The sequence below is a fragment of the Balaenoptera physalus genome (genome assembly GCF_965194825.1).
Source record: "Balaenoptera physalus genome assembly, chromosome: 2".
Classification (NCBI taxonomy): domain Eukaryota; kingdom Metazoa; phylum Chordata; class Mammalia; order Artiodactyla; family Balaenopteridae; genus Balaenoptera; species Balaenoptera physalus.
Window position 1 is genome coordinate 166,064,247 of NC_138883.1, and position 23,003 is coordinate 166,087,249.

At 43.5% G+C, this 23,003-nt stretch overlaps 1 pseudogene across 1 annotated transcript; it reads right to left on the reverse strand.

The window, feature by feature from the left end:
* Positions 1 to 6,099: 6,099 nt before the first annotated feature.
* Positions 6,100 to 18,285, reverse strand: LOC309655016 (2-iminobutanoate/2-iminopropanoate deaminase pseudogene; annotated as a pseudogene). The gene has a single exon. The product of its transcript is annotated as a 2-iminobutanoate/2-iminopropanoate deaminase pseudogene (transcript).
* Between the last annotated feature and the right edge of the window lie 4,718 nt (positions 18,286 to 23,003).

Sequence of the window (23,003 nt, forward strand, 5' to 3'; positions counted from 1 at the left end):
GGAGGGCTGGATGTCAGGGAAGTTAAGGTTTCTACTCACAGGAAGTCTGTAATCTAGTTTGGAAGGCGTAAGTAAGATGTGAAATAATTAACAAACTAAGCCAGGCAATATATAAAAAGGTGTGGAAGGGTGCGACTGTCATCAGTGTTGTGTATTCCATCCGGTGTGTTGCAGATCAGCCTCGTCAGAAAGCAGACTGAGGTAGAGATTAGGTCACAGGAAGATCTTGGGGCGTGCTCTCGGGGGCCACACCTGTGGGGGAACGGAAGGACTCAGCCTGGCAGATGGAGAAGCAGGGCTGTGGCGCAGGCCATCTGTGGGAAGCTCTGAAGCTGAGATGTCCCTTCAGAATGGTCCACGTTGGGCCTTCAGACAGCCCCACACATTCCCACCAGTTGCTGGGTGTGGGATGCCCAGGTGGGAAGCTTGACGGAGAGCAAGGTGGCCTTTCCCAGGGTGGGCTGAGAGCTGGGGGCTCCCCGCCTGGCCTGCACACTCCCAGCAGCTGAGGAATAGGCTCTTCAACCTTGAAGGGGCCATCTGGGCAGCACAGCATCCATGGGATGGTGGCTCCAGGTCACAACAAATTCCCCTGCTCTGGGAAAAGTCTCCCCTCAAAGGGAAGGCCCCAGTGGCCCCAGTTTCCTCACCCACCTCCACCTGGCTGCAAGATCTAAATCACCTGAGTTAAACTTAAACATGCCAGCTTCTCCTGGGACTTGAAACTCTGCATCCATGCCTGAAGGAGCAGTTCTGGAAGTCGAGGCACTGCCCTGCAAAGTGTAAATATTTCCACTGCTGAGATCCCTGGAGATTCTCTCTTCCTGCCCCCCGGAAGCCAGGGTTTCAGTTCTCCTTCAGTTCTGTGAGGTACCCAAGGACGTTCCCAAGAAATCCATGTTTGGGTCTATATTCCAGAACTAGGTCTTGCTGATTGCAAAAAAACAAACGAAAAAAAAACCCTGATTAATAAGGATTATAAAGAGGGCTGAAAGGCTCTATTATTGTCTGATTTTTGTGTGTATAATACCTAAACTTTCAGTCCCATGAAGGCGGGGAACAAATCTGCCTTATTTACTGTGGAATTCCCACTTAAAGCATGGTGATGGGCATAGCACAAGCATGTAACAAATATTTGTTCAGTGAAGGAAGGAAGGAAGGAAGGAAAGAAGGAAGGAAGGAAAATATAGGACTTCGATGCAGGCTGGGATCATCAAAAGGCTTCAAGAAGGAGATAAAACTTGATCTCGGCATTACATGGAAGGATTTAGCTGAACAGAAAAAGGGACCCTGCCAGGAAGAAAAGAGACATGAATACACGGATGAAGGAGGCCAGCTGCTTGGAGCAGAGGTTATGGATTACAGGATTAGGCCAGATTGTGCAGACTATTGAAACCCAGGGGGAGTGGGGTAAATTTCATGTGGAGGGCGGTAAGAAGATATTGCTGGGTCCCATGCAGCGGATAACTGGATTCCTCATCAGCTTCCTTCCTCTCTAGTGAAAACTCACACTGAGAGACAATCTAATGCCAAAACCTGTTAGAAATTTCCATCCACTGTTACTGCCAATGGAACTGGGTTGAGAAAAATCTAACCAGAGCCAGACTGAAAAAAGCAATAAGACATGCTATACCTCCCTGGGATTCTACTTCCTGTCTCAGAGACTGAGTGTCTGTGGCTACCAAAAAACCAAATAATGAGCTGTAAGGCAGGCAGGACAAGATGCCTCTGTGCCCCCTGTCTCTCTGCCAGAAAACTCAGGGCAAGAGAGAAGAGTTGATAGCAGCAGTGCATTGCATCCTGGAAGGTAAAACCCCACAAGTAAAATTCTATAGATTAAGAGAAGGATCTGGGTGGCAGTTCATGGGGATTGCAATCTACCCTGGAGGGTGTGGTCCGCCCTGGGGATTACAGTTGTCCCTGTGTTCCAATGGGTCAAAGAATCAAAGGACAAATCAAGAGGGTTTAGGAAGGCCTCATTCCTCAGTACCTCAAGAGCCCCATTAGATTAATTTCTTTGGGGACATAGGCAGAGGGCTGAGCGTATCAATCTGCCTGCAGCTCTGAATCTAAGAAGGGGAAGTACATATAGTGAGTAGGTAGAGCCAAGGACAATCAACAGCAATTAAAGGTCTGAGAGCAAATATCAAGTGTGAATAGATCTCTCTCTCTTGTTTGAAGCTCAGAAAAAGGAGGGGGTTGGTGGAAAACTTGAGGTCTGTGAAATCACATTTAGACATAGGAAAAAGGAAAAATGCCCAGAGAGCTCACAGGAAAAGCCTACAACTGAAAAATGATCCTATGCAGGATCCAGGAAAGAAATTAGGAAATGGTTTAGTATCCTTTATACAATGAAGGCAAGAAGGTGCATGTGATAAATTGTAAAAGTAATAAATACCATAAAGAGAAAACAGCTTGAAATGAAGGCAAAAGTATTCATTATATTAATTAAGACTTTCCTTGCACCAAAAAAAAAAAAAAAGGTAAAAACAAAAGCAAAAAAAAAAGAGAGAGAGAAGGGATTTATTGCAAGAACAGGGGGTGGTTTACAGACCCCTGGGGCGCGAAGGAACAGAGCAGGGGCCTGAGAAAGGGCTGGAGCTGGACCACGGGGGTGGGGTGGGGAGGAGGGTTCTGAGTTCTCTTTGCCCCTCTCCCTCACCACAATGGTATGATTAATATCCTTCATTTCTGTCCCAATGATAGGAGAAACAATACTATCTCATTTTAATATGCATTTCTTTGATTATTACGGAAGTTGAGCATTTTTCATGTTTATCAATATTTCCATTAAGGCTGTTGTGAGGAATGAGATGAGAGAATAGAAAAAAAATTTTTTGAGAATAAATGAAGGCTGCTATGCTGCTCTACTTTTGTAAAAAATGAAGAGTGGTTTATATTGAGTACATATTTCAAAGAAATTCTGAAGTTCATCAGGTTTCTATTAAAGAAGAGTAATATGTATGTATACAAAGCCCATTTCAGGTGATGGAATTGCACCCAAGAAAATAAGCACTTGATGGTTACATATGATACAGATCTGTCATTTAGCCTGAAAGCAAACCCAAAAAAAGGGAGAAGAAAGGTAAAAATGGTAAAACTACAAGAAATTCCATGTAACAGGTCATCTTTTCTAGACTGTCTTTGGCTGATTTTTGTGGGACTCTTCTACAGAGAAAGTGTGTATGTTCACTTAGCTCTCATTATAAGGTATTTTCCTCAAGGTTTAACCCAACAAAATCAGAATAGCTACTAGGAATTATTTGACCCTGTTTTCAGGGTTAGTTTTCTCACGCAGAGGGTTGGTAAATACTAAAAGAAAGGGACAAATGCCTTTTCTAAGTTAGATTCTCAATGGCACAATGAGGAATAAAACTGAGTTATACTAACTCTTCCTCTTACTATAAAGAAGACATGATTCTACATGTATCTTCGAAAACAATAGTCTCCAGTTGGGCACTGTTTTTAGAGCATTCTTTTACATATTTTTTTCCCAACTGAGACTATGTCGTCACTGTAAAAACAACACATTGTGTTATTGACCCTGAATTATACAGAGAGAGAGACAGATATTCTTCTCCAGTAATGACTTCCAGGTGGACAGAGCAGCTCCAGTGGGCCCCATCACCTGGTGGAAAAGGGATAATTCTAACTGGACCGGATCCATCTTGCCAGAGTAAATCAAAGGCCATTAGCACTTCCAAATACTCTGCCAAATGGTTCATTATAATCAGAAAGACATAGAGATGACCAAAAAGCACATGAAAAGATGCTCAATATCACTAATTATTAAAGAAATGCAAATCAAAACTACAATGAGGTATCACTTCACACAGTTCAGAATGGCCATCATCAGGGACTTCCCTGGTGGTCCAGTGGTTAAGAATCTGCCTTCCAATGCAGGGGATGCGAGTTCGATCCCTGGTCGGGGAACTAAGATCCCACATGCCGCAGGGCAACTAAGCCCGCTCACCACAACTACTGAGCTCACGCACCTCAACTAGAGAGCCCGCGTGCCCCAAGCTACAGAGCCCACGCACCCTGGAACCCAGACGCCACAACTAGAGAGAGAAAACCTGCATGCCACAACTAGAGAGAACTTTTCCTCATACTGTTGGTGGGAATGTAAACTGGTGCAGCTACTATGGAGAACAGTATGGAGGTTCCTTAAAAAACTAAAAATAGGGCTACCATATGATCCAGCAATCCCACTCCTGGGCATATATCTGGAGAAAACCATAATTCCAAATGATACGTGCACCTCAATGTTCACTGCAGCACTATTTACAACAGCCAAGACATGGAAGCAACCTAAATGTTCACTGACAGAGGAGTGGATAAAGAAGGTGTGGTATCCAATGGAATACTACTCAGCATAAAAAAAGAATGAAATAATGCCATTTACAGCAACATGGATGGACCTAGACATTATCATACTAAGCGAAGTAAGTCAGACAGAGAAAGACAAATATATGACATCACTTATATGTGGAAACTAAAAACATGGTTCAAATGAACTTATTTACAAAACAAAAATATAGACTCACAGATGTAGAAAACAAACTTACGGTTACCAGCCGGGGGCCGGTGGGGGGGGGGGGGAAGGGGGTGGGGGAGGGATCAATTGGGAGATTGGGATTGACATATACACACTTGTATGGTCAGGCCACTCATGATGGCTCTTCTCTTGATCTCTGTACATCCCCTGCCCGACCAGGGCCTGCTTCACCTACACCATACTCCCATGACTGAACTTCCTTTTGCCCCAGGCCCCAGCTAATGATAGTTTATCAAAAGGGCAATGCGGGTCATGCCCCTTTGCTGGTTTCCATGGTAACTAATGAGCCCACCTGATGTCAATTTCCTTATAACTGGTAATCTACTCCTTCCCCCTGGGAGCAAAGACAGCCACCATGTCCTGCCCGCTGTCTGCCGCACATGGTGGGGTATCGCTCCAGGACCTTGCTTCAGACGTGTAAGCTCCCCCATCCATTAAACCCTTAATGTCTCTGATTGCTGACTCCGGGCTCTTTCTTCAGTCTTGAAGCTGGGCAAGCACAGGCCTTGTAAGCCTGTGGGGCATAGCCCAACAACACTCCTATATATATAATAGATAATTAACAAGGACCTACTGTATAGCACAGAGAACTCTACTCAGTACTCTGTAATGACCTATATGGGAAAAGAATCTAAAAAAAGAGAGCATATATGTTATCTGTAAAACTGATTTACTTTGCTGTACACCTGAAACTAACACAATATTGTAATTCAACTATACGCCAATAAAAAATTTTTAAAAAGAATCAGGGGACTTCCCTGGTGGTCCAGTGGCTAAGACTCTGCCCACTCCCAATGCAGGGGCCCAGGTTTGATCCCTGGTCAGGGAACTAGATCCCACATGCCGCAACTAAGAGTTTGCATGCCACAACTAAAAGAAAGATCCCACATGCTGCACCTAAGACCTGGTGCAGCCAAATTAAAAAAAAAAAAAAAAAAAAAGAATCAGAAAGAAATGTCCTTTACTAATTAACAGAGGATGGAGCACCCTGACTCCACTAGGGGGTCTGTATATATGCAAATGAACACCCCACAAACATCTATAAACCCTAAAGTCTGCTTTTATTTTTTTCTATCCAGCTTCATTTTCTAACTCTCCATCCCAGAGGTATAACAGAGGAAGTGGCACTAGAGACTATTTTCACCTAGCTCCTCACAGACCATTTATTTGGTCCACATAAGACATGCCAAAACATGCAATGCAAATCTGATCAATGTTGAAATAGATCCTTTTTTAAAAGAATCTATTTTTCTGACCAGAGGTAACAGGAACAGGATATCTTATTCTAATTCCCCAATTTTTTTTTTTTTTAATAGAATATCTTTTCAGGGCACCCATAGAACAATAAAGGAAGCCAAAGAGAACTCCTACACTTCTTCCTCTCAACCTGGGGAGTTATGCCTTTTCTGTGTTAAGGATCAGTTTCTGATTTAGAAGGCCCCAGATATATAAGCTCACAAGGCCAAGTATCCAAAAGCAAGCCTCAACATCAAACATGTCTAGAACTGTGACGTGACTTTCCAATGGACTCTCACAGTGGGAATACTTCAGTCATCTGCATAACATTTGAAGGAAAAACGTCCATTAAAGGGGAGAAGGGAAGAACGAGCAAACCATTTTTCACATCTGAAAATCTTCCTGTTTTAAGAACTTCAAACAGTTGGAATTCAACTGGCCAGAAAGATCTGGATTTATACTTACTTCAAAGCAACTCAGCTAACCCTGGCTTTGTTTCTTGAGAGGTCTCCCCATGTTTCTGCAGATTAAGAACTCAGGGGTCCAGGGACCAGTCTTTAAAACTGCTCCTCTTGGATGAAGGAAAAGATGGTGTAAGCAGGTCGGTTAGAGGGTCCCTGGAGAAGGAGAATCAGGCTTCACTTTCTGGACCTAAGAGAACCCCTTTTGGCCTAAGCCATTCTGTGATCTAAGCCTGGCTACAGTGCTTGCCCTTGAGCAGGTCTCCATAATTGATGATCTTAAGGAAGGGAATGCAGGAGCAGTCAAGAATCAACAGTGCAGGCTTGGGGCAGGGTCCTGGTTCCTCAAGGGATACACATAATAATATATCTTTGAGTTGGGCAGGAACTAAGGCCCCCACCCAGGTGGAGGATGGAATGATGATGTTGACCCTCCTGACTTCAATCAACTAAAGCTTGGACTCTGTCAAACTTTGCCCCAATTCTATGCTGGATTCTCCTCTGCTCAAGCCCCTTCATGAATATGCATGTACCCTTAGCTTGTAACTTCCCCAATTTTGCTTTTCTGGGAGACACTGCCTTGGGAGAGACCCCCAGTGGTCTCCTTACTTGCTGCAAGTAATAAATCCTTCCTTCTCCTGATCTTTGGCTTGGTTGTGTCTACTGGCTCAAAACCCACCAACAGATTGTTGCCAAAATCTTGGCTCTCTGTGTACCGATGCCGAACAGAAATACGGAGATGGAGTTATGGAGGAGAAAGAAAGGCTGGCTTTCTTTCTTTCTTTTTTTTAACTTATTTATTTTACTTATTTATTTTTGGCTGCATTGGGTCTTCGTTGCTGCGCGCGGCTTTTCTCTAGTTGCGGCGAGCAGGGTCTACTCTTCGTTGCGGTGTGCAGGTTTCTCATTGCAGTGGCTTCTCTTGTGAAGCACGGGCTCTAGGTGAGCGGGCTTCAGTAGTTGTGGCACATGGGCTCAATAGTTGTGGCTCACGGGCTCTAGAGCGCAGGCTCAGTAGTTGTGGCGCATGGGCTTAGCTGCTCCCAGCATGTGGGATCTTCCCGGCCCAGGGCTCGAACCCGTGTTCCCTGCATTGGCAGGCGGATTCTTAACCACTGCACCACCAGGGAAGCCCAGAATGGCTTTATTTCTTTGCCAGGCAAAGAGGAAACACAGTAGGCTAGCGCCTCAAGAACTGTGCCCCCCTCCCTGGGGAAGAGGGACAGGTTATAGAGTCAGGACTCCTGGTGATGATAAGGATCATGTGATAAGGATCAAGGCAGTAACAGTCTAGCATTCTTCTTTCTTCTGCAAAGTTTCAGAAGGGTGGGGTTGCTGACAAGATTAGGGTGTGTGGAGGGTCTCAGGTGGTCTTCTAATCTTGATGAGCTTCTCTGGTCCCTTTAATCTTGCCTCAGGTGGTTTCCTGGCTGCTCCTCCCTTGATTAGCAACTGTTTGAATCTACCCTTTGGAACTCAGGGAAGGTCATGGAGGCTGGAGTCTTGCCTACAAGAAATGTGGGACAAAAAGGCCTCCATACCTGGGAGCCCCACAGGGCCCTGCTCAGCATCAAGATGAACTCAGTTTTTGGGTATCAAATGTACCCAGTTTTCTAAGCAAGGTTATTTGCCTCCTTCACTGGGCATCCCCCACTCACACCACCCACATCTTAGGATGCAATTTTTTGTTTATCTGTTCGTTCCTTGGGGGAAGGGTCAGTGTCATGGACTCCCTTCCCCCTCGCTCGTTCCCCAGCACCTAGTGACCACAGCTCTCTCCTTGACCAGACGCTAGGCAGGCTCCTCTAAGTCCTTTTTCTTTTCTTTGTTTTCATTTTTATTAGAGTATAGTTGATTTACAATGTCGTGTTAGTTTCTGCTGTACAGCAAAGTGTATCATTTATACATATACATATAACCACTCTTTTTTACATTCTTTTACCATGTAAGTCAATACTGAGTATTGAGAAGAGTTCCCTGTGCTATACAGTAGGTCCTCATGAGTTATCTGTTTTATACATAGTATATGTCAATCCCAGCCTCCCAGTTTATCCCTCCCTCCACCCCCCCACTCCCCCTTTCCCCCCTGGTAATCATAAGTTTGTTTTCTACATCTGTGCTAAGTCCTTTTTTTTTTTTTTTAAATATTTATTTATTTATTTGGCTGTGCTGGGTCTTAGTTGTGGCATGCGGGATCTTTCATTGCAGCATGTGGGATCTAGTTCCCTGACCAGGGAACGAACCTGGGCCCCCTGCATTGGGAGCGTGGAGTCTTACCCACTGGACCGCCAGGGAAGTCCCTGTGCTAAGTCCTTTTTCAACTAGACCTCAACCTGGACTTGTGTCCATCCATGTTAGGCCTGCACTGCCCAGTTTTAGCAAGAATCTTGTTAAGCTCAGTTTACAGAGAACCCCACCCTTAATATCTGATCAAATTTCTCAACCCGCATCATCCTCTGGGTGATATCTGATCCCTGTTGCCTGCCCTCAGCTACAAACCTGTTCAGTTTGTTTAACCAGAATCCCCCCTACGCCTGATGTTTCCTCTTAGTAATTTCCTTCCACTAACCCCCTCCCTGCTCCTTGGCTGTAAATCCCCACTTTTTCTTGTTGATTCAGAATCAAGGTCAAATCTATGCCGGGGTCTCTTTTTCCCAGTTGCAATAGTTCCTGAATAAAATCTGTTTTTACAGCTTTAGCTACAGTCTGGCCCTGGTTTCCTTTGATAATAGCACAGTACCTGGGGTATTGTCTTCACTCAAAAACTGCATTAATTGAATGATGGATAAGACAAATATGAATGAACAAACAAATGCATGAGTGAACCTTCAGCCCACTCCACTCTCAGAGGGCAGGGGTAAGCAGCACAGATGAAATGACAGCCCTCAAGTGTCTCTCTCCTTACTCTACACTAGTACAGAATCGTTACCTCCTGCACGAATCTGACGGCCTTGTCGGGGAGGAAAAAAATCTCTTCCTCTACTCATCTTACGTTCTCAGGCTGGGGCCCTGTACACTGGACTCACAAAAGACAAATTAACAAGAGAAAAACATAAAAATTTATTTAGTATAAGTTTTATGTGACACAGGAGAATTCATAAGGAATGAAGACCAGAAGAAGCAGTTAAGCCCAAGTATTTTTACCCTAGGTTTGATGAAGACTGGAAAGCCGTGGTAAAATGTGATAGGACAAAAGGATGTGAGATAAAGTTAGTAAACTGGGGGAAACTTAGCAAGGCCTGATCATTCGGATTCCTCTTGGCATCACTCCATCTGTGAAGATAAGGAGGGCACATCTCTCATGAGGATCTCATGACCCACTTTGGGGAAGAGGGGAGATGAGAGAATCCTTTCTGCACCTGCTATATCCCAAATTCCTTCAACCCAAAATATTCAATATGTCAAGGTGCCATATTGTGAGGTAGCATGTGTTTTACCCCATCAGCCAAACCCCTAATAACAAGGAGATGGGAACCACAATATGAAGAATTGAGCTAAGAGGCTCCTCTGAGTAATGAGAAGAAAAACAAAAAAAGAAGAGTAGAAAGTGCAACAGAGTAGACACCTCCCCAAAACTAATAAAGACCATTAGAAAGGTCTGAGGCCTGACACCTGGGGGAGGGTTGATATGAGCCATTGCACCTGTGTGGTTACAGGTGCATGAATGAAATTTGATGACTCCAGCGGAGGACCAAGTATGCACCTCAGGACCAGCAAAGCAGTGGCACTAAAGAGGAGAGAGAATCTCAAAGTTGAGGCTTCACTGTGAAAATTAAATTATCCTTATTTTATTGTCTTCATATATGTGCGATGTCATCGTCTCTGCAGGGTCAGGACCTCTACCACTCTACCCCTACACACACTCACAGAAACAAGTTTTGCACCTCTGGGAACCTAAATAAAGAGCATGCCGAGGACGCATGAGATGTCGCCACAGAGTAAAGAAAGACTGTTGTGAGCAACTTTGAAAACTGTCGGGCTTCCCTGGTGGCGCAGTGGTTAAGAATCCGCCCACCAATGCAGGAGACATGGGTTCGAGCCCTGGTCTGGGAAGATCCCACATGCTGCGGAGCAACTAAGCCCGTGCGCCACAACTACTGAGCCTGTGCTCTAGAGCCCGCGAGCCACAACTACTGAGCCTGTGTGCCACAACTACTGAAGCCCGCGCGGCTAGAGTCCGTGCTCTGCAACAAGAGAAGCCACTGCAATGAGAAGCCTGTGCACCACAATGAAGAGTAGCCCCTGCTTGCCGCATCCAGAGAAAAGCCCGCGTGTAGCAACAAAGACACAACACAGCCAAAAATAAAAAATAAATAAAATAAAATAAATAAATTAAAAAAAAAAAAAGAAAACTGTCTCACTATTTCCAGTGACGGTTTGTATATTTGTGAGCACACGTGTGATTAGAGGCTGGAGCTGAGTCCTCATGTGTTTAGCTCTGTGTGATTGTGTGTTCGTGTAAACTTCTGTAGAAGCATTTGTACACAAGATGTGGGTAAATAAAGGGTCCCAAATGGTGTCCTAATCTCAACACTGTTGGCTCAGAAGTGAGACAGATTGAAACAATCTATAAAGAGAATAAGAAACAGAAAGGAAGTTAAGTCAGCAGAGGAAAAAGGCCAAAGTGTTACTGAAGAGGCACAAATGTCATAAATTTAAAATAGACGTTTAGCACTGGTTATAACTTTGCCACACTGCTGTGGCATTTAAAAATTACCAACTCCATAATATGGTTTAAAGCAGTGTTTACCAACCTTAAATGGGTTTAGACATTCATCACTCACATGTGAAAGAAGTTTAGGTCAAGCATAAGAAAAAACTTACTAAAGAACATAGAGTTTCTAGTTAATAGATGTAATTTGTGATAGTTTCATTAACCTAAGCTATTATAAAATAGTGCATTACACTACAGAAAAAGCACAATTTCAGAGAAATGATTACCAATTTATCATTCCTGGTTAATAGGAAGAAATCCACTTTCTGAAGAGAAGTACAGAAAACCTTTCATTTTGATTGCCTTGGCCAATGTAAAAATGAAGAAATAGAATGTGACATTTTAAATCTCATAGACAGGTTTAGTGTAAACTGCTACAAAGTGGAAGCGGTATATAGATCTTAGCTGATTTCCCCCTGGAATCTGTTTTCTTGAAGGTTTAGGTATTTCACAAATCTCCTGCATTTGTGTAATGGTTTACCCTTTTTCAAAGGGCTTTTACATTTCTGATTCTTGTTGATCCCCATAACAACTGTGCACAGTGTTTGAGTATTAAGTGTGAGCTACAAAGAGGTTGTGTGGTTTGAGGTGTCACAGTCTGTGACAGCCCCACTACAAGTGATTCTTATTCTACGGTCATTAATGCCTCCCTAAAATAATACAAAGGGCATCCACACATCCATTCCAAGAACTGCAGAGCCATCCATTGTCCTGTGTTCCTGTGAGATTTCCTGCCGGGAAGGGAACACAAAGGCTGCCATCTTGGTGGTATGGGTTCATTCTGACCAGTTGGTCCCCAGGCCATGATAAACATTTTAATATCATCTGTGATTACTTGTGTAAAGGAAAAGACCCTGGATGGGGGTCAGGAAAGTTGAGTTCTCATCCTGGTTTTTATTATTGAGAATACTGCAGCCAACGTGGCTAACACTTACTGAATGCTTACTTCAAATAACGCCAAGTGTGCCACATGGAGAATCAATTCTCACAGCCACCCTCTGCAGTAGATAAGCTCAGCTTGTACTTTACTGATAAGAAAACCTAGATCCAGAGAAATGAAACAAGTTGCCCAAGGATACCTAGCTTCCTGAGAAGCCAGGACTTGAACTTGGCAGTCAAATGCCAGAACTTGTGTTTCTGACCATTATGAGAACCTGCCATTCGCTGGTTGACTGATTTAGGCAATCTCTTAGTTTCTCTGGGTTCAGTTTCCTTGATTACTTAGTAAAAAGGTTTCACTAAGTCCCTTCAAATTCCATATACATTATGGAAATTAGAGAAGAAATACAGCGGAAGTGTGATTTCTCCTTTGTTAATCAGTGTGTAAAAGTTGCTCTGAACCCAACAGATAAAACTGAAGGGCTTCACACCCCCACCTGTTTCCTCCATTGTAAACTTCGTGTATCATATTTTTTTATTTTATACTTTAGGTATGTTCCCAGTATGTTACAGACAGAATTTTTTTTTTAATTTTTATTTTTTAAATCTGTGTGCTATTTTATTTCCATTAGAAAAATATTATCTATGTAAAATGTGGTCCAGTTTCTTCTCCTTTACCTCTACCATTCAAACTTAAATGCTTTAATTTTACTCAAGTAAAAGCAGAATCATGTATCTGACATGAGAACTAAATAGTTCACATCATTAAATTAATAGAGCTTAACTGAATTAGGTGTGCTCTTTATTATTTCTCAGGAATAGTAACTCATCTTTCCTATATGCTATTTCCCTTTACTTTTATTTTTCTGAGTAACTATGTAATGTGTGTCTCTTTTCCCACATCCAGTAATATGAGTGTTATAGAAGTGTAATTTATAACATCAGTAACTAGATTCATCATTAATCTTCAACTCATGTTCAATTCCCCTTATTATATGGTATTTCCATAATAACTTCAGATATTTCAGTCAACCTTACACTTTCCAACAAATACTGTAAAAATTAAGACGTTAATTTAAAAACACTACTAAAATTCCAGACTAAATAACACTGGGCCCACTTAGAGTGATGCTGTCACGAGGTCCTTGGACAGCTACTGCTTCAACCTCAACATGGCCTCCTTTGGGCAAAGCAGCAACCTGGTAAGCAGCTCTTGCAGGAAAACTACTCTGGAAATATTGTTTGTAGATGTCATTGACAGTATTGAAGTCGTTTATGTCAGCCAGCAAAACAGTTGTTTTTACCACATTCGTGAAGTCACAGCCTGCTGCTTTCAGAATTTCACCCATGTTTGTAAGAGCTTGTTTAGCCTCTTCTGCCACCCCTCCTGGCACAAGCTGTCCACTTGCAGGATCCATGCCTAGCTGTCCTGAAATGTAAATGGTCCTGTCGACTAACACAGCCTGACTGTAGGGACCAATGGCCACTGGGGCTTTCACGGTGCTGATCACCTTCCTGATCAAAGACGACATGGCTAATCCTTTTCCCTTGCCGCCCCTCGGAGACAACTACCCCGTACGCTGCTCCTACTCGCGTCTCACAGGTCTCTACAGGCAGAATTTTAAAATGAAAATGCTATGTTAAATTTACTGGATGATTAATCATTTTAAAAATTCTATTGTGAATCTTTTTGTGTGTGTTGTTCTTAAATTTTATTATTTTTAAAACACTTCATTGAGGTATGATTCATATATAAAAAGCTATACATACTTAATGTGCACAACTTGATGAGTTTGGAGATAAGTATACACTCATGAAACCATCATCATAATCAATGTCATAAACCTATCCATCACCTCTGGAAGTTTTCTCCTGCCCTCTTATTTATCATTATTTTTAGTACTGTTATTAGTGATAAGAACACTTAACATAAGATCTATCCTCGTAGCCAGTTTTTAAGCATACAATACAGTATTGTTAACTATATTGTGAATCATTTGTAAAATAAAGAATCATCCCTTTAAAATTGCTTTTGTAAAACTCAGATTTTCATTGTGAAGTGCTTAATTAGAAGTGCTCCTATAATTCAACAGGTCTTTACACAGCTTTGTGCTTTTGTTCCACTATCTTAAACACAGCTCCAAAGAGGTAGTTCAATCTGATTAATATCAGTAATTCCTTCTTTCTTCCTAAATAGATTCTTCATTGTCCTCATTCTATGGAGGGGAGGCTTCTGGTCTCCCTGATGGTTTTCATTAACACATCAGCCATTATTTTACTTCAGTGACATATTTTGTGGTGATAGCCCATCAACAGATTAAGGAAACATTGAAATCTAACACAGTCTGGTAAATAATCGGGACAAGATTAATGGTTATATTTAATGAAAGCCACCTGTTTGTTACAGCAGCTCACTTGCTTTCTTCATTTCATTTCAGATTCCAATAAATTGTGAATGCCTTGAAGCATACTCGACCCAGGCGGAGTAAACATAGGTCTCTGGGAGTAATCGCCACCTCTTTGGGAACACACCCAAAATCCACATGGTCTACAGTTAGAAGAGGGAAAGCATAGTCAACTGACAGGCTGTTTGTTGACTTGACCAACAGGCCTGTCCTTTTGTGTCCCCCTGGCTTCCATGAATGGACATGTGTTTTCTTGGTGTGCAGGCATCATCACAGAATGATGGAGCTCAGACAGCTAAATTCCTGGTCTTACAGGTCATATTTTACCCTCCTCCCCAAAGCATGGTAAGTCAACCACCATAAAAATTACCTAATTGTCTAAAGTGAAATAGACAGTTCCAGCTTTGGTGACTTTTTAACGGAATGATTGGAGTAAAATACAAGTTGAAGGGAGCAAAAAAACTTGCAGTCTATCTTTTGAGGACACTCATCAGTGAGTGTGTACACTCAAAAAGTCTAGAAAGACACAGTAAAAATCATGAACAATGACTATCTCTGGAAGTAAGATTAAGTGATTTCCTTTTTTAAATTGTTTACTATTTGTTTTTTCAAAATGTTCTTTACAATTTTTTATTACCATCTTAACAAAAGAAAAATAACTTTTTGTTTTATTATTAGCTGAAATTATGTCATTCCCTGACTAATATTTTGGTGGCAAATTTACAGTTAGGACAGTGAATAAGAGATTAAAATTCATATCATTTTTATTCCCACTATGAAACCAGGGCATACAAGGTTTCTCTGAGGAATCCATTTTCTATACAGTTATGCTAGTGATAAAATCTCATTCAGCTAAACTCTCCATCGTGGAGTGGCAAGAACACAGAAAATTCTAGTTTTAAAATAGACCCTTCTGGGACTTCCCTGGTGGTGCAGTGATTAAGAATCCACCTGCCAATGCCGGGGACACGGGTTCGAGCCCTGGTCCAGGAAGATCCCACATGCCGCAGAGCAACTAAGCCCCCGTGCCACAACTACTGAGCCTGCACTCTAGAGCCCATGTACCACAACTACTGAAGCCCGTGCGCCTAGAGCCCGTGCTCCGCAACAAGAGAAGCCACCGCAATGAGAAGCCCGCACACCGCAACAAAGAGTAGCCCCCGCTCACCGCAACTAGAGAAAGCCCGCACGCAGCAACGAAGACCCAACGCAGCCAAAAATAAATAAATAAATAAATTTATTTTTTAAAAATAGACCCTTCTTACACAGAAAACTATTTATCTGGAAGTCATCACTTATCAAGGAACCTCAGCTAATCAGAGTATAGCCGAGTATCTTGACAATCCAAAAAGGCCTCTGAACAGTCCAAAAAAAGAGACAATAAAACATCTTGCTCAAAATAGAACCACTTGGGCTTTACCCTTTGTCAATTTTTTCTTGCTTTCGGTAAATGGAACAGAGTACAGAGGGAAACTGGGTCTATCTGACTAATGAACCAGCGTCTGGGAGGGTATTTTGAGGGGGCTACTCTGGTCCCCCATGTTCCCAAGGATCTGCTGAGATCTATCCGCAGCCATCAGAGTAAGACCCCGCAGCTACAGGGGAGCGGGAGCCCCGTTAGCACTCCCGTTACAGCTCAGGTGGGGAAGGTCAGGTGGAGGCTCTGATGAGCATGAGGGCTGGGTGGCAGCAAGTGGCACTCCTGATAGGAAGAGCCAGCGCCCTAGGGACAACAGAGGAAAACAGAAGAGCAAGTGAAACAAAATCTGTACCACTTATTCTGTGTGAAACGAAGACGACTCCAGGCAGCGCTCTGGGATGTCACACAAACACATCCCTGGAGGCTGATGGGAATGAAGTATTTTCTTATCTTCCTCTTTGAGTTATCCTTTGCTCCATAACAAATCATCCCAAAACGTAGTGACTTCAAACAACACACAGTTTAGTTGCTCACAATTCTGTAATTTGGGCTGGGATCAGCTGGGCAGTTTATCTCCTGGTCTTGGGTAGTGTGACTGGTGAAGCTGCAGTCAGCTGACGCCTTAGTGGATGGCTGGCTGGCACTGGCTGGTCCCGGATGTTCTCACTCATGTGTCTGAGGCTTCAGCTGAGACAGCTGTGCCTCTCTCCCTGTGTAGTCTCTTGTCCTCAAAGAGGCCAGCCCATGTTTGTTCACAAGGCAACGGTGTTTCAAGAGAGGAAAAGCAAAGCTGCAAGACCCCATAACGTCTAGCCTCAGAGGTCACACAACGTCACTTCCACCCCACATTTTGCTAGTCAAAGCAAGTCACAAAGCAGCCTGGATACAAGAGATGGGGTAGTAGCTGTTGGTGGGAATGTAAATTGGTATAGCCAGTGTGGAAAACAGTATGGAGATTCCTTTACAAACTAAAAATGGGGAATTCCCTGGTGGCCCAGTTGTTACAACTCTGTGCTTTGACTGCTGAGGGCCAGAGTTCGATCCCTGGTCGGGGAACTAAGATCCCACAAGCCGAGCAGCACAGCAAATAAATAAATAAATAAATAAATAAATAAATGAATAAATAGTAGTTTTAAAAAAAAAAGATGAGAAAAAAGCTAAAAATAGAGCTTCCATATGATCCTGCAATCCCACTCCTGGGCATATATCTGAAAAAGATGAAAATTCTAATTCAAAAAGATACATGCACCCCAATGTTCACAGCAGCACTATTTACAATACCCAAGACATGGAAGCAACCTAAGTGTCCATGGATAGATGAATGGATAAAGTAGATGTGGTATATATACAATGCAATATTACTCAGCTGTAAAAAAGAATGAAATACTGCCATTTGCAGCAACATGGATGGACCTAGAGAATATCATACTGAGTGAAGTAAGTCAGACAAAGAAAGGCAAATATTTTATGGTATCATTTATATGTGAAATCTAAAAAATAATACAAATAAATTTATATATAAAACAGACTCACAGACATAGAAAAGAAACTTATGTTACCAAAGGGGAAAGGGAGATGAGGGAGGGATAAATTAGGAGTAGGGGATTAACAGATACACACCAATATATAAAATAGGTAAACAACAAGGATTTACTATATAACGCAGGGAACAATATTCAATATCTTGTAATAACCTATAAGGGAAAATAATCTGAAAATATATACACATATATAACTGACTCACTTGGCTGTACACCTGAAACTAACACAGTATTGTAAATCAACTATACTTCAATTTGAAAAAAGAGAGAGGGACTTCCCTGGTGGTCTAATGGTTAAGGCTGCGTTTCCAATGCAGGGGGTGTGGGAGGGTTTGATCCCTGGTGAGGGAACTAAGATCCCATGTGCTGTGCAGTACAACCAAAAAAAAAAAAAAAAAAGGGGGTGGGTAGTAGACTGTAATCTTGAGGAAGGGAGTAGCAAAGTGACATTGTAAAGGGAGTGGGGCACGCAAGAGGACTTCCACAATGGCCAGGGCACGGCATCAGCCACATGCAAGGCAAGAGCTCATGGCCTGGTGAATAAAGAAGGAAGTGTGGATGGTAACCAAAAATTTCTTTGCTTTTTGAGTTCAAAGGGAAGGATTTGAATGAAGCTGGGATTCCCACAACTACACAGGTGAGGATGGAGACATCAAAATATTATCTTGTTATTAGGTTGTTTCTATTTTCTTTTTTATTTGTTTTATAACCTTTTAGAATAACCTTCTCGGGACTTTCCTGGTGGTCCAGTGGTTAAAACTCCACGCTGCCAATGCAGGGGCCACGGGTTCCATCCCTGGTGGGGGAACTGAGATCCCACATGCCGTGTGGCACAGCAGAAAATTTTTTTAAAATAAATAAATAAAATAAAATAAACTTCTTTTCCCCTTGGCTCATGGCCTGGGAAGCACATGGAATTCTAATAAGCTTGATTTACTGGCTTTCTAACCCACCCATAGCAGATTAAAAGGAGCATCTAGAAGGCAAGCAAAACAACTACTGGTTCTCAGTTCTCTGACAAAAGCTAAACTGACCATAGAAAGCCTGGCAGAAAGGAAGAGTCAGAAAACCTATAAAAAGCAAATTCAATAATTCAACAAGTCTTAACAACCTGTAGGGACAGAACCTCCTGTATCATATCCCAACTGAATTTATGATAACCAAGACCCCAGACATTTTTATTATTTTCAGCATATTCAAGTAAAGAACACAGAAGACCATGTAGAGTAAAACCTCACAATAATGCAAAATTACAAATTTGAATATAACTTAATTGGTAATTGGCTCCAAGGGATAGGAGGAGAGGGATAAAGTGACCCCATGATCATTTGGGACATTCACTTAGTGTATGGTCAGTTATACAGAGTATAATTTTCTTACATTGACATTTCAAGGGGTTAGCCAACCCAGAAAATTCACTTTTATGAATCTTCCAATGATACCAAACACATGAAGTGTTACTTTGCTATTTTCTGCCTAATCGGCACTTATTTCAAAAGAATGAAAATCTAAATTTTTTTTCAATGTCCCATACATTTCTGCAAGATGCTTTTTATTCACAAATATTTTCTTATTTAGTCAATATGACAATTTTTAAGGGACAGATGTGTTTATTGCCTATTTGAAGATGAGAATATAAATATTCAAGGAAGACAAAGTAACTTGGCCATGGACACAAAGCTGGTTAGAAATCACATATTTTGATACTAGCTGAGTTATCACTCCTGTTACAGGGCATGTTGAGAGGATCTTTAATGTGTTCTAAACCCAGTCCTGACGTGTACGGCGGGGAAGTTCCCCACACCAACAAGGAATTCTCAGACACCAGCTGGGTGTCCTATAATTCAACTCAATTCTGACACTATCTACCCAGAGACGGAGTCAGATTCCACAACCCTGTTCTCAGATATGTCATGAATATTCCTCCCTCTCTCTACTCAATTCCCTCTCTTTTACCTCGACTCTCCTATATATACGGTGTCTCCACCCGAGTCAGGTTAAGAAATTGATTTGGAAACTAAGTTCCCACTTCTCCAGTCTTTGGCCATTGAATAAATCTTGTGCTGTTCCAGTCTCAGCATCAGTTGTGTTACTGGCTGTGCAAATTCAAAAAGAAAAAGAACCGGGCCTTCCCTGGCGGTCCAGTGGTTAAGGCTCCACGCTTCCACTGCAGGGGACACAGGTTCGATCCCTGGTTGGGGAACTAAGATCCCACAGGCCGCACAGCACAGCCAAAAAATTTTTTAAAAAGAAGAAAAAAAGAACCACCCTGGCCAAGACAAGGGGTCTTAGCCCAGGCTAGAACCCCTGCGCGAGTCCCGGCAACCAATTTGGTAACAGTAGGAGGGGGAAGACTCACAATATATTCAAGTCGCATACTCCCAGGTGGGCGACCTACACACTGGAGAATAATAACGTTGCAGAGGTTCTCCCAAAGGAGTGAGAGTTCCGAATCACATGCTGGGCTTCCAAGCCTGGGGGTCCTGCACCAGGAGCGATGAGACCCCAGAGCATCTGGCCTTGAAGACCAGCGGGGCTTACTTTTGGGCAGACTCAGAGGGCTGTGGGAAAGAGAGGCTCCACTCTTAAACGGCGCATATAAAATCTCACACGTTCTCGGACCCAGGAGAGAAGCAGTAATTTGACAGGAGCCTGGGTCAGACCTACCTGCTGGTCTTGGAGTCTCCCGGCGAGGCAGAAGGCAACAGCAGCTGACGCTGGGGACACAGACACCGGCGGCGGCCTTCTAGGCCCCCAGTGCTGGCAAGCCTGCCGTTGTGGAATCCTCCCTCTAGCTTATTAGCTCAGGCCCAACAGCCTGCAGGCGCCAGTGCCTGGACGCCTCAGGCCAAGCAGCGCCTCAGGATAGGACACAGGCCCACTCCTCAGCTGTCAGGCTGCTTTAAGACGCCCAGCGCACAGAGCCCTGCCCACCAGAGGGCGCAGGACAGGCTCCGCCCGCCCGCGGTCAGGACCAGTCCCAGAATCCCCTGCGCTCGGCCCCTCCCCAGGGAGCCTGCTCTAGCCTCCCACCAACCTACTCCGCCCGCGGGCAGACGCCAGAGGTGGTAAAGCCACAGCCTGCGGACCCAGCTTGCCCACCAGCAAGGTCAGACCCTGACTTACCACCAGCAGGCCACACAAGCTTCGGGACAGCCTGGACTTCGTACGCGACTGGGTCAGGAACCAGCTGCTCGCCCCACCCACCCAGCAATCCGACACCAGCTGCGGGAGCCCTGGGCCCTGCAACCAGCCTCCACGACCCGGCTCTGCCCTCCAGTAAGCCGGCGCTAACCCCAGGACCTGGCTTCACCCAAAAGCCCAGACCCACCAGTGAGGCCGCACTAGCTCTGAGGCCCCCTGGGGTCCGCCGTCAGCCGCTTCGTGCCCTGGGCCCGCCGAGCAGCGGCCGGCAGCCTCCTCGCAAGGCAGGGCCCGGCAACTAACCAGACCCGGGGCCAACCAAGCCTACCAGACCGCCCTCATAGTCAGCCCGCCGCGAAGAAGGACCCATGCAGCCCTCTTAGGGGGACCCCTAGAGCATGTGAGTCAGGTGACAAGAGGGGAGTGCGCTGTGGGGAAACATGGGACGTCTGCTACCAAAGGCCACTTCTCCAAGGTCGGGAAATGTACCTAACCTACCACATACATAAAAATACAGAGTTGGGAGTTCCCTGGCGGTCCAGTGGTTGGGACACCATGCTTTCACTGCTGAGGGCCCTGGTTCGATCCCTGGTCGGGGAACTAAGATCCTGCAAGCTGCGCAGTGCGGCCAAAAAAAAAAAAGTTAAAAAAAAAATACAAACAGCAATTTAGGCAAAATGAGGCAACAGAGGAACACCTTGCAGATGAAGGAACAAGATAAAACCCAGCAAGAAGAACTAAGTGAAGTGGAGATAGGCAATCTACCTGAGAAAGAGTTCAGGTAGTGATCGCAAAGGTGATCAAAGAACTCCGGAGAAGAATGGATGCAAAGAGTGAGAGATTAAAAGTTTTTAACAAAGAGTTAGAAAATATAAAGGACAACCAAACAGAGATGAGGAATACAAGAACTGCAATGAAAAATGCACCAGAGCCTGGGAACCCAGAAACACCCTGATAGGAGCAGCGGAAACAAAGTTTCAGAGTCCCTTTGTTATGTTCATATTTAACTGTATTAAAATTATTATATCCTACACAGATGCGTTCAAAGGACATGGTTCCCAGAATTGTGCCACCTGGATATGTCCACTCAACAGTCGACAGAGTATGAGGTGTCAAGACAGGGCTTCCTCACCTACCAGCTGTGTGACCTTGGGTAAGTTACTTAACCCCTTGAGCCTCAGATTCTTTTTCTATTGGATGAGGATGGTAATGTTATAGTGGGCCCCTGTTATTTTGGTCTAAGCAGCATCCATACCTTTGGGGATTCACGTCTTCCCCAAGTCATGTGTCAGCTCATAGTAATCACTCAGTAAATGATCATTTTTATTGATTATTATTACACTAGTAGCGGTAGAGAATGTACCTATGTCTCTGCAAAAGAAAGAAAATCTATATCATGATAAATATAGTCACTGACACATATTCTCATCAATGCTCTCTCTATTCTGCACCATGTGGATCCTGACCTGGAGGGTCTGTGAGGGGGAAACGCCCCTTACATTGTCACATGGTATGTCCAGAGGCCCTGCAGCAAACCAATTCTGTTTTTTCTTTCTGAGCATCGAGGTGTTCTTTTTGTCCTTTGTTTTCATCAAGCATTTCAGTAACCATCTTGGAGTTCTCTCTAACTAGTAGCCCCTGTTGTGAGAGCGATTGTATCACACTTAATGGTATGATGTCTGACCTGGGAGACTATGGGGATAATGTGGGTGGTGGTCACAGTTTAGCCAAAGTCTATATAAATTTCAATTACTACCTGCAGCTATCCCCTGCACGTACCCCTGTCCTGAGCCAGACGCCACTGCTTTCCTTTGCCATAAACTGCATGGGCACAACCTATAATCTTCCTCCATCTTCTTCATTCCTTTTTTTTATTTTCATTCTTCTTTCTACAACTGCAATATTCACAATTCAAATGCCGTCTAGTGAAGCCTATGACATGCACCGTGGGTGAGGACATCTTTTATATCAACAAGATTGGTTCTTTCTCTTCCTGCTCATGCAAAAGTGAGAGTTGAAAACACAGGCATGAAGTACATACCTGAGTCATTTTTAAGCCCTCTACACCTAGGATTCAGCATTTTTAAAAAATCACTAATGTTTCTTTTTTTTTTTTTTTTTTTTTCAAAAGAGCATTTGCTGCTTTTTTATGCGAAAAGAGCTTCGTTAACTATAGGCCCACATAAGTGCAATGGACAGAACACTTCAGGATGAACAGAAAAGCTCATTTATAGGATGCTTCTACTTTCCCAAATAGATTTCATTTTCCAGTTGTCTCATCCACTGCTGTCTTACTCTAAAGCAGCTAATTTCTGTAATGGTTCTGTTGCCATGGACTAAAAAAAAAAAAAAAAAGTGTTAAAATATAGCAGAAGCCCTATGTTTAGGGGAGCCAGCTGGTGTCAAATGTTGTAGCTGCAGCCAACCTCTCCTCTTCTCCCAGGAGTCCCCTTTGGGCAGCAAAGGGACACTGAGTTTACCTGGCAGTCACTACTGTGTGGGAAAGGACATATTTTCCACCTGGGAGAAATCAAATCACAACTGCTAGAGGTGACTCTGAATACAGTTATCCTACAAATTTCCAGAAACTACGTGGACAGCAGTTGGGCTGCAGGTGCATTTTTACTTTTTCAGTGTACCATAAA